Here is an 18127-nt window from a genome sequence, read left to right as displayed (position 1 = left end):
ATATAACTGTCATCTGTATGTGAGATTACATGGTATATAACTGTCACCTGTATGTGATATTACATGGTATATAACTGTCACCTGTATGTGGGATTACAGGGTACATAACTGTCACCTGTATGTCAGATTACATGGTATATAACTGTCACCTGTATGTGTGATTACAAGGTATATAACTGTCATCTGTATGTGAGATTACATGGTATATAACTGTCACCTGTATGTGAGATTACATGGTATATAACTGTCATCTGTATGTCAGATTACATGGTATATAACTGTCACCTGTATGTGAGATTACATGGTATATAACTGTCACCTGTATGTGTGATTACATGGTATATAACTGTCATCTGTATGTGAGATTACATGGTATATAACTGTCATCTGTATGTGAGATTACATGGTATATAACTGTCACCTTAATGTGTGATTACATGGTATATAACTGTCACCTGTATGTGTGATTACATGGTATATAACTGTCACCTGTATGAGGGATTACATGGTATATAACTGTCACCTTAATGTGTGATTACATGGTATATAACTGTCACCTGTATGTGTGATTACATGGTATATAACTGTCACCTGTATGAGGGATTACATGGTATATAACTGTCACCTCTATGTGGGATTACATGGTATATAACTGTCACCTGTATGAGGGATTACATGGTATATAACTGTCACCTGTATGTGGGATTACATGGTATATAACTGTCACCTGTATGTGGGATTACATGGTATATAACTGTCACCTGTATGTGAGATTAAATGGTATATAACTGTCACCTGTATGTGAGATTACATGGTATATAACTGTCACCTGTATGTGTGATTACAGGGTATATAACTGTCACCTGTATGTGTGATTACAAGGTATATAACTGTCATCTGTATGTGAGATTACATGGTATATAACTGTCACCTGTATGTGAGATTACATGGTATATAACTGTCATCTGTATGTCAGATTACATGGTATATAACTGTCACCTGTATGTGAGATTACATGGTATATAACTGTCACCTGTATGTGTGATTACATGGTATATAACTGTCATCTGTATGTGAGATTACATGGTATATAACTGTCATCTGTATGTGAGATTACATGGTATATAACTGTCACCTTAATGTGTGATTACATGGTATATAACTGTCACCTGTATGTGTGATTACATGGTATATAACTGTCACCTGTATGAGGGATTACATGGTATATAACTGTCACCTCTATGTGGGATTACATGGTATATAACTGTCACCTGTATGAGGGATTACATGGTATATAACTGTCACCTGTATGTGGGATTACATGGTATATAACTGTCACCTGTATGTGGGATTACATGGTATATAACTGTCACCTGTATGTGAGATTAAATGGTATATAACTGTCACCTGTATGTGAGATTACATGGTATATAACTGTCACCTGTATGTGTGATTACAGGGTATATAACTGTCACCTGTATGTGTGATTACATGGTATATAACTGTCACCTGTATGTGAGATTACATGGTATATAACTGTCACCTGTATGTGAGATTACGTGGTATATAACTGTCAACTGTATGTGAGATTACCTGGTATATAACTGTCACCTGTATGAGGGATTAGAAGAAATATAACTGTCACCTGTATGTGAGATTATATGGTATATAACTGTCACCTGTATGTGTGATTACATGGTATATAACTGTCACCTGTATGTGTGATTACAGGGTATATAACTGTCACCTGTATGTGTGATTACATGGTATATAACTGTCACCTGTATGTGAGATTACATGGTATATAACTGTCACCTGTATGTGTGATTACATGGTATATAACTGTCACCTGTATATGAGATTACATGGTATATAACTGTCACCTGTATGTGAGATTACATGGTATATAACTGTCACCTGTATGTGAGATTACATGGTATATAACTGTCACCTGTATGTGAGATTACGTGATATATAACTGTCACCTGTATGAGGGATTACATGGTATATAACTGTCACCTGTATGTGAGATTACATGGTATATTACTGTCACCTGTATGTGAGATTACATGGTATATATAACTGTTACCTGTATGTGAGATCATATGGTATATAACTGTCACCTGTATGTGAGATCATATGGTATATAACTGTCACCTGTACGTGAGATTACATGGTATATAACTGTCACCTGTATGTAAGTTTACATGGTATATAACTGTCACTTGTATGTGAGATTACATGGTATATAACTGTTACCTGTATGTGAGATTACATGGTATATAACTGTCATCTGTATGTGAGATTACATGGTATATAACTGTCATCTGTATGTGAGATTACATGGTATATAACTGTCACCTGTTTGTGAGATTACATGTTATATAACTGTCATCTGTATGTGAGATTACATGGTATATAACTGTCACCTGTATGTGAGATTACCTGGTATATAACTGTCACCTGTATGTGAGATTACATGGTATATAACTGTCACCTGTATGTGAGAATACATGGTATATAACTTTAACCTGTATGTGAGATTACATGGTATATAACTGTAACCTGTATGTGAGATTACATGGTATATAACTGTCACCTGTATGTGAGATTACATGGTATATAACTGTAATCTGTATGTGGGATTACATGGTATATAACTGTAACCTGTATGTGAGATTACATGGTATATAACTGTCATCTGTATGTGAGATTACATGGTATATAACTGTCACCTGTATGTGATATTACATGGTATATAACTGTCACCTGTATGTGGGATTACAGGGTACATAACTGTCACCTGTATGTGAGATTACATGGTATATAACTGTCACCTGTATGTGAGATTACATGGTATATAACTGTCACCTGTATGTGAGATTACATGGCATATAACTGTCACCTGTATGTGAGATTACATGGTATATAACTGTCACCTGTATGTGAGATTACATGGTATATAACTGTAACCTGTATGTGAGATTACATGGTATATAACTGTCACCTGTATGTGAGATTACATGGTATATAACTGTCACCTGTATGTGTGATTACATGGTACATAAAACTGTCACCTGTATGTGTGATTACATGGTATATAACTGTCATCTGTGGTATATAACTGTCATCTGTGAGGTGAGAGTAAAAGGAGCACATATGATTTGGATCACAGCTGACCTTATTTTAATGTACCAGTTGTGGGATTCTTTGTGGTCAAAGTCCAAGCATACTGGCTCTATGAACAGTCACTGTGTATATAGACAATGGCGAAATATATGCACTAAACAAACAAAATTGGCCAAGGCCCAATATTTCTGTGAAAATCTGCACAATAATATATCTAACCCTAGAAAGTTTTGGAAACTCATAAATAACTTACAAACTCCTCCAATCCACTCCCAACCCTCCACTGTCAAAGTGGACAACCAAACCCTGCAACTTCCATTAGAAGTATCAAATGCCTTTAACAATTATTTTGTCGGATGCTCCACTACCCTGATTGACAAACTAATAAATGACATGCATCCTGAAACTACAAATGTGGATCTGGCCCCGCTAAATCTGCAAAGACCCAATAAAGTTCAATTTTAGACCTGTACCCATCAATGTCGTTAAGAAAAACCTTAATAATCTAAAAATGAAAAACCAGTCTGGACCTGATAAAATCCCAGCAATGCTGTTGAAGCTCAGTGCTCCGCCAATTGCTAAACCTGTCACAACCCTAATTAACGAATCCTTGGTGTCTGGTTACATATCCAAACTTTGGAAGACTGCAAGAGTAGTGCCTATCCATAAAAGTGGTGAGTTAACCTTGGTTACTAACTATCGCCCAATATCAGTATTGTCAAAAATCGTAGAAAAATGCGTCCATACGCAACTATGTGAGTATTACCAACAATCTAACTATCTGACCCTTGTTCAATCAGATTTTCGCCCAAATCACTCCACTACAACTGCCCTCCTAAAAGTTTGCAAGGACATCCAAACTGGTATGGAACAAGGAGACCTAACTGGAGCAATTTTCCTTGATTTTACAAAGGCCTTTGACACAGTAGACCACAACAACCTACTGCACAAACTAAAAAACTCAGGTATTGTTGATCATCCGCTAACCTGGTTTTGATCATATGTATTAGATCGATCATAGTATGTCTCCATTTCTGACAGCGACTCCCTCCCTCTCCCAGTCACGTGTGGTGTTCCCCAAGGTTCCATATTCGGCCCCCTACTATTCACATTATTCATAAAAGTTCTGCCAAATGTCTGCAAATCTTCAACTGTACACATGTACGCAGGCGACACAGTAATCTATTCAAACAAATCCGATCTGCCGCAGCTTGAGGCAGTGCTCCAAGAACAGTTCACAGAGGTAGAAAAGTGGATCTCAAAAAACAAACTCTTCCTAAACACTGACAAAACTGTCACAATGATCTTTGGAATGGGACCTAAATTACACAAACTACAAAATTCCCATCTACACATTAAAACAAAATCAAATTGCACACTGACCGCAGTCAACTCTTTCAAATACTTGGGTATGTTGTTAGACCCCAATCTATCTTTTGGCCTCCACATAGAAATAATTGCATCTAAACTCTATCCAAAACTAGGTGCCCTGTACAGAAACAAATCTTGCCTCAGCCCTACAGTAAAGGAAAAGATTGTACAGCAAATGCTGATGCCAATCATGGATTATGGGGATGTAGTATATGCACCTGCAACGCAAACTCACCTTAATAAACTAAATACATTGTATAACTCATTCTGCCGTTTTGTGCTACAATGTAACTACAGGACCCACCATTGTGACATGCTAAAAGAACTAAACTGGTTGTCGCTAGAATCCAGACGTACCCTCCATCTTTCCTGCCTTGTGTTTAAGAGCCTTTCTGGGAAGCTCACACCCTACCTGAGCAGAATACTCTCCCCGGCTGTTCCCACCACCGATAACCTCTGATCCAGTACCAGCACATTATTTAGTTTGCCTCCATTCAAAAAGAAAGCAGCTCGATCCTCCTTTTCTTACAGAGCACCACAGTTATGGAATGACCTCCCGCACACTTTAAAACCTTCCCCAAGCCTAAAATCCTTTAAGAGATCCCTCTCTGCATATCTCAAATCAGAATGCTCCTGTCATGGTTGATTATATATTTCCTACCTGTTCTATGTTTACATTTTGCATATATTATGTATTTAATATTGTTTTTGTATTTTATTGTACCCTATTGTATCAATGCAATGTTTTGTGGACCCAGGGCATACTTGAAAATGAGAGAAATCTCAATGTATCCTTCCTGGTAAAATATTTTATAAATAAATCTGTATGTGAGATTACATGGTATATAACTGTCACCTGTATGTGAGATTACATGGTATATAACTGTCACCTGTGCATGTGAGATTACATAGTATATAAATGTTACCTGTATGTGAGATTACATGGTATATAACTGTCACCTGTATGTGAGATTACATGGTATATAACTGTCACCTGTGCATGTGAGATTACATAGTATATAAATGTTACCTGTATGTGAGATTACATGGTATATAACTGTCATCTGTATATGAGATTACATAGTATATAACCGTCATCTGTATGTGAGATTACATAGTATATAACTGTCACCTGTATGTGGGATTGCAACATATATAACTGTGACCTGTATGTGTGATTACAGGGAATATAACTGTCACCTGTATGTGAGATTGCATGGTATATAACTGTCACCTGTATGTGAGATTACATGGTATATAACTGTCACCTCTGTATGTGAGATTACATAGTATATAACTGTTACCTGTATGTGAGATTACATGGTATATAACTGTCATCTGTATATGAGATTATATAGTATATAACTGTCATATGTATGTGAGATTACATAGTGTATAACTGTCATCTGTATTTGAGATACATAGTATATAACTGTCACCTGTATGTGAGATTACATTGCATATAACTGCCACCTGTATGTGAGATTACATGGTATATAACTGTCACCTGTATGTGAGATTACATAGTATATAACTGCCACCTGTATGTGAGATTACATGGTATATAACTTTCACTTGTATGTGATATTTTATGGTATATAAATGTCATCTGTATGTGAAATTACATGGTAAATAACTGTCATCTGTATGGGAGATTACACAATGTATAACTGTCATCTGTATGTGAGATTACAAGGTGTATGACTGTCATCTGTATGTGAGATTACAAGGTGTATAACTGTCATCTGTATGTGAGATTACATGGTATATAACTGTCACCTGTACGTAGGATTACATGGTATATAACTGTCACGTGTATGTGTGATTACAGGTATATTACTGTCACCTGTATGTGAGATTACATGGTATATAACTGTCACCTGTATGTGAGATTACATGGTATATAACTGTCACCTGTATGTGAGATTACATGGTATATAACTGTCACCTGTATGTGAGATTACATGGTATATAACTGTCACCTGTATGTGAGATTACATGGTATATAACTGTAACCTGTATGTGAGATTACATGGTATATTACTGTCACCTGTATGTGTGATTACATGGTATATAACTGTCACCTGTATGTGAGATTACATGGTATAAAACTGTCACCTGTATGTGAGATTACATGGTATAGAACTGTCACCTGTATTTGAGATTACATGGTATATAACTGTCACCTGTATGTGAGATTACATGGTATATAACTGTCACCTGTATATGTGATTACATGGTATATAACTGTAACCTGTATGTGAGATTACATGGTATATAGCCATTGTTTACAGGCATACACATATATGTATTAATATGTGTAATATATATGTAAATTACCTTCTACAACTGTATTTCTGACCTGTTATAAAATCACTTGTTCTGCACAAAAACAAAGAAGAAACTGCTAATGCTATGCTTAGATTCCCATAACCTGTAAAAAGGATTTGTATTTCTGTAGCTGGCCCTCCTATACTTATGTAGAGTCATAAAATGTGAGATTCACACCCAGTATCAGTTTAACCTAAAACCACTAGATATTAGTACAGCAGTGCTCTGGTTATGTTGTGTCTAGACACATTGCCTGATAGACATAGATTTAAACAAAATACTTTGCTCCTGCCCCTGCACTGCCAACCACAGCTAGACTCAGTCTGAGTGCTGGAGATGATAATACATTTCTGATAAGTCATGGGATTCCAAATATAAAGTTACTCCACAATTATATAAGCATTGTTATAATGCTTTAAAGTTGTAAGGACATAGGAAGGACATATCCTTCTGAAGGTAAAGGGATACACACACACACATATACCCACCCACACACACACATACACACACACCTATATATATAATTATATATATATATATATATATATATACATACACACACATATATACACACATACATGCACACACACACCTATATATATATATATATATATATATATATATATATATATATATATATACACAAACACACATGCGCACACACACACACATTTACCCACACACACACATACATACACACACCCACATACAGACACACACATACACACACATATACCCACACACACATACATACATACACACACACACACACACATATACCCACACACATACATACATACACACACACACATGCGCACACACACACATATGCACACACACACATATACCCACACACATACATACACACACACATGCACACACACACACATATACCCACACACACATACATACACACATGCTCACACACACACATATACCCACACACATACATACACACACACAAACACACACACATACAGACACATACACACACACATATATATATATATATATATATATATACACACACACACAGACACACATACAGACACACCCACACATACACACACATATACCCACACACACACATACATCCACGCACACACATATACACCCACACACACATACCCACACACACCCACTCACACACATACGCACAAATACACATAAAAAACACATATGCACATAAACACACATACACACACAAAGACACACACACACACACATGCACATACAGACACACATACGCACACATAAATATACAAAAACACATACGCACATATAAACACACATACACACAAAGACACACACACATGCACATACAAACACACACACAGACATACATACACACACACAGACACACACAAACACATACACACACACACATACATTAATTGCATTTCAATTTAATATTTAATACAGTGTCAGAAAGGTGTTACAAACTTTAAATGTTTTTGTAAATTATACTAGTACATTACCCCATATATTTGTCAGTTTTGGAGTATGCTTTAACAACAGAAGGTAGGGAGGGGAGTGGGCTGCTTTGCCTTAAAATGCCTGGGCCTATTTTTGTTCCCAGTCCGACCATGTACACATACACACATACAAACGTGTACACTGTACACACAGGCACACACAAACACACACAGGCACACACATACATACACATACAAACACACACATACATACACATACAAACACACACATACATGCACACACACACAGGCACACACATACATACATACATATACAAACACACACATACATGCACACACACAGGCACACACATACATACATACACATACAAACACACACATACATACACACACACACACACATACATACTCATACAAACACACACATACATACATGCACACACAAACACACACAGGCACACATGCACACACATACATGCATATACAAACACACACATACATGCACATACAAACACACACATACATGCACACACACACCCACACACACACAGGCACACACATACATACACATACAAACACACACATACATGCACACACACACACAGGCACACATACATACTGTAACAGGGACCACTTTTAACCACGGTCTTCTAGGGCACAAATGCAGCACAGGACAATCCACTGTAGTTTAAAAGGCTTTATTTTTCACAGCAATAACAAACAGGCAGTTCATTTTCAAAAGAGGGAAATCCTTCCTCTGCAGCAAAGTTAAGTACTTTTAAATGTGTCCCAGCACTTCACAGCATTCACAAGTGCTTTGTAAAAATAATGTCCTTTTACAGTTCACAGGAACAAAAGTCTTTTACACAGTGTAACAAACACACACACCAGCTTCTGTAGCTGTGTAACTATCTCCCAAGGCCTAAGTGAGGCTGCTATTTAAACCCTCACAACTTCTAATTAGCCACACCTGTGATTAGCTGCTGGACAGCTTCACAGCTGTCTGGGATAATGGCCCACCCTCTCTCCAATTATCCCAAACCCCAGGGACCCAGAACACAGTTTATCAGCTGCATAATCAAATACACAATCTTTCTCCCTGGGGTTTTAACTGAAAGGAGAAATAGCATGTACAATGTTTGGTCTTAAATATCTTCCATTTATAACCAGGCCTTGCTTTCTGTCACATATCCTCCCCCCCAGCTCACACCCAGTGGGTTGAGCGACCATGGACATCAATGAATGTACCCGAGACAAACCATCAGCATTGCCCTGCAAAAGACCAGCCTTGTGCTCAACAGTAAAATTGAAGGGTTGCAAGCTAAGAAACCACCTAGTAACCCTTGAATTTGTTTCCTTATTCTGACTCATCCATGTGAGAGGAGCATGATCTGTTATTAATTTAAATTTTCTTCCCAACAGATAGTACCTAAGGGTCGCTAAAGCCCACTTAATGGCAAGGCATTCTTTCTCCACTATAGAATAGTTCTTTTCCTGTTAAATAAGTTTTCTGCTTAGGAAAAGGACAGGATGCTCTTCTCCCTGACACTCCTGCAAGAAAACTGCTCCTAAACCAACATCAGAGGCATCTGTCTGTACAATAAAATCTTTAGCGAAATTGGGGGTTACCAAAACTGGGTGGGCACAAAGGGCATCTTTCAAATGCTTAAAAGCTTGTTCTGCTTCTGGGAACCATTTTATCATAATTGGGGCCCTTGCTTTTGTGAGATCTGTCAAGGGTGCCGCAATTGTAGCGAAATTCGGGATAAACCTTCTATAATAACTAGTTATCCCAATAAATGCTCTTACTTGTTTTTTAGTTAGAGGCTGTGGCCAGTTCTGTATGGCCTCTACTTTTGTTGTCTGAGGTTTAACTAATCCTCTACCAATAGTATAACCCAAGTACTTAGCTTCCTGTAAACCAACAGTACATTTTGCAGGATTGGCAGTTAACCCAGCGGACCGTATTGCATCAAGTACTGCTTGAACTTTTGGAAGATGGGATTCCCAATCTGTACTATAAATTATAACATCATCCAAATATGCTGCCGCATAACGAACATGGGGTTTCAGAATTCTATCCATCATCCTCTGGAATGTTGCCGGGGCCCCATGTAAACCAAATGGCAACACCGTATACTGAAATAAGCCCTCTGGGGTTGAAAAAGCTGTCTTTTCCTTTGCTTGACTAGTGAGAGGCACCTGCCAATACCCTTTCGTTAAATCAATTGTAGTGAGATAAGGTGTTTTTCCTAGCCTTTCTATCAACTCATCTACTCTAGGCATTGGGTAGGTGTCAAATTTGGAAACACAATTAAGCTTACTAAAGTCATTACAGAACCTTAATGAACCATCCGGCTTTGGAACAAGCACAATTGGACTGTTCCACTCACTTTGTGATTCTTCAATTACCCCAAGCTTTAACATTTTTTCTACCTCCAGTTTAATAGCCTTTCTACGAGCCTCAGGGACCCTATAGGGTTTAAGGCAGACCTTCTTCCCTGGTTCTGTTATTATGTCATGCTTAATAACATTAGTTTTTCCCGGTACCACAGAAAATACCTCTTTGTTCATTCTAATAAAATCCTTGACCTCTCGCTTCTGATGTACAGATAGGTTTTCCGATATATTTACCTCTGGTTCAGTGACAGGGAGTTCTGTAGGTTTTAAGGCAACTAAAACTTCCCTATCTTTCCAAGGTTTTAACAGATTTATATGATATATTTGCTCAGGTTTCCTTCTCCCTGGCTGACTTACTTTGTAATTAACATCACCCACTTTCTCAATTATCTCATATGGGCCCTGCCAAGTAGCCAAGAATTTATTTTCAACTGTAGGGACCAGAACTAACACCCTATCCCTAGGTTGAAACACCCTGGCTCTAGCATTATGGTTGTAGCTGTACTTTTGTGCTTCCTGTGCTTTTCCCATATGTTCCCTTACAATGGGCATGACAGCTTCCATCCGATCCTGCATTTGGGAAATATGTTCAATAATACTTCGATAAGGTGTTGTCTCTTGCTCCCAAGTCTCTTTAACTATATCTAGTAAGCCCCTGGGATGCCGCCCATATAACAGTTCAAATGGGGAAAAACCTGTAGAAGCCTGGGGAACCTCCCTGATAGAGAACATTAAATAGGGTAACAGAAGGTCCCAATTTCTCCCATCTGTGTCAATTACCTTTCTTAGCATACTTTTGAGAGTTTTGTTAAACCTTTCTACTAAGCCATCAGTCTGAGGGTGATATACTGAGGTCCTTAGTTGTTTTATGCCAAACAACTTACACAATTCTTTTGTAACCCTGGACATAAATGGAGTTCCTTGGTCTGTCAAAATTTCCTTAGGTATCCCGACCCTGCTAAACATTAGCATGAGTTCTTTTGCTATGGACTTTGCAGAGCTGTTACGAAGGGGAACTGCCTCAGGATAACGTGTAGCATAATCAAGGATTACCAGTATATACTGATGTCCTCTAGCAGATTTAACCAGCGGACCCACCAAGTCCATAGCAATTCTTGCAAAAGGCACATCAATTATAGGCAAGGGCACTAAAGGGTTACGAAAATCTTTAGCAGGAGCTGTAAGTTGACACTTAGGGCATGAAGCACAATAATCTTTGATGGCTACAAATATCCCTGGCCAATAAAACCTTCTAAGAACTCTCTCTTTGGTTTTCTCAACTCCCAAATGCCCCCCTAGAATGTGGTTATGTGCAAGATTTAATACAGTGTTTCTAAAAGTCTGGGGCACCAAAAGTTGTTTAACAATGTCTGTTCCTTTCTTCTCTACACGATATACCAAATCATTAACTGCTTCAAAATAAGGATAGGGTAATACATTTCCTGGCTGTGTCACAACATCATTTATAACTCTGATATTATTTCTTGCCTCTACCAATGTTGGATCCTCCCATTGGGCTTTTTTAAAATTACCAGGGCCACCAACCAGATCTATCAAATCATCAATATTTTCCGAGCTAGTACTTGGTACTTCATTACTCTGAGAAGGTTGATCACCTACTAATACAGGCATAGGGCAATAAATCTTATTTTTCTCCTTTTCAATGGAACACCCTTCAAAATCAGTTTCAGAGAAAGGAAATACATAAATATCAGAAGTTTGACATATTTCTGGAGATTCCCATAACTCCAGAAATTTTGGAAAATCTCTCCCTATCACCACCTCATGGGCTAAATTTGGTACTACACCCACACAATATTTTAATTTACCACACTGAGTCTCAATCTCCACCTTAGCTGTAGGATATTCCCGTTTATCTCCATGAACACAGATAATTTCCATTTTTTTCCCCATAATCTAATACTGCATCTGGTACTAAAGATTTAGCCACTAGTGTGACCATACTTCCTGAATCAAGCAAAGCCCTAGACACTTTACCATTAACCGTCACAGTACACCAATGGGAATCATTATTAACAGAGCTGTTGCTATTAGACAATAGTGAATATGCAACATTACAGTCCATAAATTCATCTTTATCACAGTCTCTAGCAATATGCCCAACCTCATTACATTTAAAACATCTTACAGGTTGGTTATATTTAAATGTTTCCTTAATTCCTGGGGAAATGTCTCTGGTGTTTTGCCTATACAGGCAGTGCAGAATTATTAGGCAAATAAGTATTTTGACCACATCATCCTCTTTATGCATGTTGTCTTACTCCAAGCTGTATAGGCTCGAAAGCCTACTACCAATTAAGCATATTAGGTGATGTGCATCTCTGTAATGAGAAGGGGTGTGGTCTAATGACATCAACACCCTATATCAGGTGTGCATAATTATTAGGCAACTTCCTTTCCTTTGGCAAAATGGGTCAAAAGAAGGACTTGACAGGCTCAGAAAAGTCAAAAATAGTGAGATATCTTGCAGAGGGATGCAGCACTCTTAAAATTGCAAAGCTTCTGAAGCGTGATCATCGAACAATCAAGCGTTTCATTCAAAATAGTCAACAGGGTCGCAAGAAGCGTGTGGAAAAACCAAGGCGCAAAATAACTGCCCATGAAGTGAGAAAAGTCAAGCGTGCAGCTGCCAAGATGCCACTTGCCACCAGTTTGGCCATATTTCAGAGCTGCAACATCACTGGAGTGCCCAAAAGCACAAGGTGTGCAATACTCAGAGACATGGCCAAGGTAAGAAAGGCTGAAAGACGACCACCACTGAACAAGACACACAAGCTGAAACGTCAAGACTGGGCCAAGAAATATCTCAAGACTGATTTTTCTAAGGTTTTATGGACTGATGAAATGAGAGTGAGTCTTGATGGGCCAGATGGATGGGCCCGTGGTTGGATTGGTAAAGGGCAGAGAGCTTCAGTCCGACTCAGACGCCAGCAATGTGGAGGTGGAGTACTGGTTTGGGCTGGTATCATCAAAGATGAGCTTGTGGGGCCTTTTCGGGTTGAGGATGGAGTCAAGCTCAACTCCCAGTCCTACTGCCAGTTTCTGGAAGACACCTTCTTCAAGCAGTGGTACAGGAAGAAGTCTGCATCCTTAAAGAAAAACATGATTTTCATTCAGGACAATGCTCCATCACACGCGTCCAAGTACTCCACAGCGTGGCTGGCAAGAAAGGGTATAAAAGAAGAAAATCTAATGACATGGCCTCCTTGTTCACCTGATCTGAACCCCATTGAGAACCTGTGGTCCATCATCAAATGTGAGATTTACAAGGAAGGAAAACAGTACACCTCTCTGAACAGTGTCTGGGAGGCTGTGGTTGCTGCTGCACGCAATGTTGATGGTGAACAGATCAAAACACTGACAGAATCCATGGATGGCAGGCTTTTGAGTGTCCTTGCAAAGAAAGGTGGCTATATTGGTCACTGATTTGTTTTTGTTTTGTTTTTGAATGTCAGAAATGTATATTTGTGAATGTTGAGATGTTATATTGGTTTCACTGGTAAAAATAAATAATTGAAATGGGTATATATTTGTTTTTTGTTAAGTTGCCTAATAATTATGCACAGTAATAGTCACCTGCACACACAGATATCCCCCTAAAATAGCTAAAACTAAAAACAAACTAAAAACTACTTCCAAAAATATTCAGCTTTGATATTAATGAGTTTTTTGGGTTCATTGAGAACATGGTTGTTGTTCAATAATAAAATTAATCCTCAAAAATACAACTTGCCTAATAATTCTGCACTCCCTGTACACCTGCTGCTCTCTTATCCCCTTTATCCCCTGAACAGTCTTACCAGTTCTTGTAGAGCTCTGGGACTTGGGATTGTGGGGCTGATCCATTGAAGATTGTTGCAAAACTTCTCCTGAAGCTATAAATCTTTCGACCAATACAATCAACTGATCCGCTGTTTGAGGATCACCTTGATTAACCCACCGCCGCAGGGAAGCAGGTAATCCACGCTGAAACCGGTCCATCACCAGTAGTTCCACTATTTTGGTAGCCGAATTAACCTCTGGTTGCAGCCACTTCCTGGCAAGGTGTATAAGGCCGAACATCTGGGATCTTGCAGCATTATGAGATGAAAACATCCAGGAATGGAATCTTTGTGCACGGACTGCCGAAGTCACCCCCAGGCGTGCAAGGATTTCTGCTTTGAATTTCTCATAGTCACTGGCTTGTGCTGGCTCTAAATCAAAGTAGGCCTTCTGAGGTTCACCACTAAGAAATGGCGCAAGTATACTCGCCCACTCAACTGTCGGCCATTTTTCTCTTTCTGCTGTGCGTTCAAATGCCAAAAGATACGCCTCAACATCATCAGCTGCTGTCATTTTTTGAAGATAATGACTAGCCCTTATTACTCTGGAACCTTGGCTGCCACCAACATATTCAGAGTTCAGTTTTTCTGATATGGCTTGAACCTCTCGTTGCAGAGTCTGTGTAGCACTTCACAGCATTCACAAGTGCTTTGTAAAAAATAATGTCCTTTTACAGTTCACAGGAACAAAAGTCTTTTACACAGTGTAACAAACACACACACCAGCTTCTGTAGCTGTGTAACTATCTCCCAAGGCCTAAGTGAGGCTGCTATTTAAACCCTCACAACTTCTAATTAGCCACACCTGTGATTAGCTGCTGGACAGCTTCACAGCTGTCTGGGATAATGGCCCACCCTCTCTCCAATTATCCCAAACCCCAGGGACCCAGAACACAGTTTATCAGCTGCATAATCAAATACACAATCTTTCTCCCTGGGGTTTTAACTGAAAGGAGAAATAGCATGTACAATGCTTGGTCTTAAATATCTTCCATTTATAACCAGGCCTTGCTTTCTGTCACAATACACATACAAACACACACATACATGCACACACAAACACACACATACATGTGCACACACACAGGCACACACATACATACGCATACAAACCCACACATACATGCACACACAAACACACACATACATACACACAGGCACACACGCATACACATACAAACACACACATACATACACATACAAACACACACATACATGCACACACACACACACAGGCACACACATACATACACATACATGCACACACAAACACACACAGGCACACACATACATACATATACAAACACACATATACATGCACACACAGAGACACACACATGCACACACACACATACATACAGACACATAAAAACACACACATACATGCACACACAAACACACAACACTTCTCAGAGGCTTCAGAATACAGATCTTTTGCAATGAGGTGCTTAGTTGGTAAAATATATCCTACCCTGGTCTCTGAAAGTCCTGTTTTCTTGGGTCTCCCCAGTGCTCTAATGTCTGTCATGCTATCTGCAGGTCCTGAATTCTGCTCCCTATAATATTCAATCATTCTTGTTTCCTGTAAGTTCTGTTTCTGTCTCTATTCTCCCTCTCTCTTTTTTGACCATTCTTATTTCTGGTTCTTCTTTATTTCTCAGCATGTCCCATTTATTGGCTTTTACAATGTTAGGATTTGATTTATGGACAGTCTAAAACCTATCATGGTATTGTTAATGTGTATAAATACCCACCTTGTGGCCGTTATCCTTTAACTTAGGTTGTCTATTTCTGGACAGAGATATGTTGCTTGGGCTGTAATCTGCCAGTTTTGGGACCTGTCCCTGGGTGAGATCTATGGGGCCGATTTATCATGTGTCTGGCGACATGATCCGCTGCTGCCCCCTGTAGATTCACGGCCGCTAGCAGAGGGTGTCAATCAACCCGATCATATGCAATCAGGCGGATTGCTGTCCACTGCCTCAAAGGTGGCGGATGAGTTAAGGAGCGTCAGTCTTAAGACCGTTGCTTCTTAACTTATTTTTCCAGCAGCGCCTAAAGACTTGCACAGAAACAGCTGCATAAAGCAGCATTCGGGTAGTGATAAATCGGCCCCTACATCTAGGCTAGTACTGATGTGATATAACGTCCTACACCTCATCTGATCTATTTTCCTTCTTCCTCTATCCTTTTCCCACCTCACTCATTTCCATTAGGAGTTTTTGTAATTAGTTTTTTTCATTGGCATCAGAATCAACTCTCTATCAATAATATCCCTCTGTCACCCCTTCTGCCAACAATTGTACTCAAAACTGTCTGTCATCTATAATGTATAAGAATATTTTTTATACTTATATTTATTAATTTAGCATAATGCATTTGGGTATAAACCAGGGATATGCAGAAATTCCCAATTTGTCAGTAGTTAGTCAAACTACTAACAGAAGTAAATTTGTAAACTGTTAAAATTGCATGCTCAATTTCAATCATGCCAGTTTAATTTTGACTTTACTGTCCCTTTAACAAATATTCACTATGTATCTGTTTGCTTTTCTTAATAAATAAAAAATGGCTTAATGTCCCTATTATTGGAAAGGTCTGACCTATCAAGGTAGACGAGGGAAAATTAAGTTTGATGGTATAATGCTTATTACAAATGTATCACCATATTATACAGCACTACAGAATTTTTCAGTGCTATAAAAATAAATGATATTAATATTTCTTTATGTACAATGAAACCCAGAATGTTTCTTTCATGATTTAGAACATTCTATATAACTTACTTCTACTATCTAATTAGCTTTCGGACAGATTACAAGTTTTGCGTTATGAGCTGTGCGGTGCTAACGTGCAGTTTATTGTCACCGCTCACTTACCTGCAGCGCTGGTATTACAGGTTTTTACAAACCCGGCGTTAAAAGGCAAGAAGTGAGCGTAGAGCAAAATTGTGCTCCATAGCGCACTCCAATACCAGCGCTGCTTAAGTCAGCGGTGAGCTGGTCATACGTGCTCGTTCATGATTTCCCCATAGACATCAATGGGGAGAGCCGGCTGAGAAAAAGTCTAACACCTGCCAAAAAGCAGCGCAAATCTCATTAACACAGCCCCATTGATTCCTATGGGGAAACTAAAGTTATGTTTACACCTAACACCCTAACATGAACCCCGAGTCTAAACACCCCTAATCTTACACTTATTAACCCCTAATCTGCCACCCCCGACATCGCCAACACCTGCATTATACTTATTAACCCCTAATCTGCCGCTCCGGATATAGCCGCCACCTACATTATATTTATTAAACCCTAATCTGCTGCACCCAACATCGCCGACACCTACATTTTATTTATTAACCCCTAATCTCCCTCCCCAAATGTCGCCGCAACCTACCTACACTTATTAACCCCTAATCTGCTGCCCCCAATGTCGCAGCCACTATTCTAAATTTATTAACCCCTAATCCTAAATCTAACCCTAACAACCCCTAACTTAAATAATTTAAATAAATCTAAAGAAAATTACTATCACTAACTAAGTAATTCCTATTTAAAACTAAATACTTACCTATAAAATAAACCCTAAGCTAGCTACAATATCTTAGGGTTTATTTTTATT

This window comes from Bombina bombina, chromosome 5, assembly GCF_027579735.1.
Source record: "Bombina bombina isolate aBomBom1 chromosome 5, aBomBom1.pri, whole genome shotgun sequence".
In the NCBI taxonomy this organism is placed as follows: domain Eukaryota; kingdom Metazoa; phylum Chordata; class Amphibia; order Anura; family Bombinatoridae; genus Bombina; species Bombina bombina.
This window is presented reverse-complemented; position numbering follows the sequence as displayed.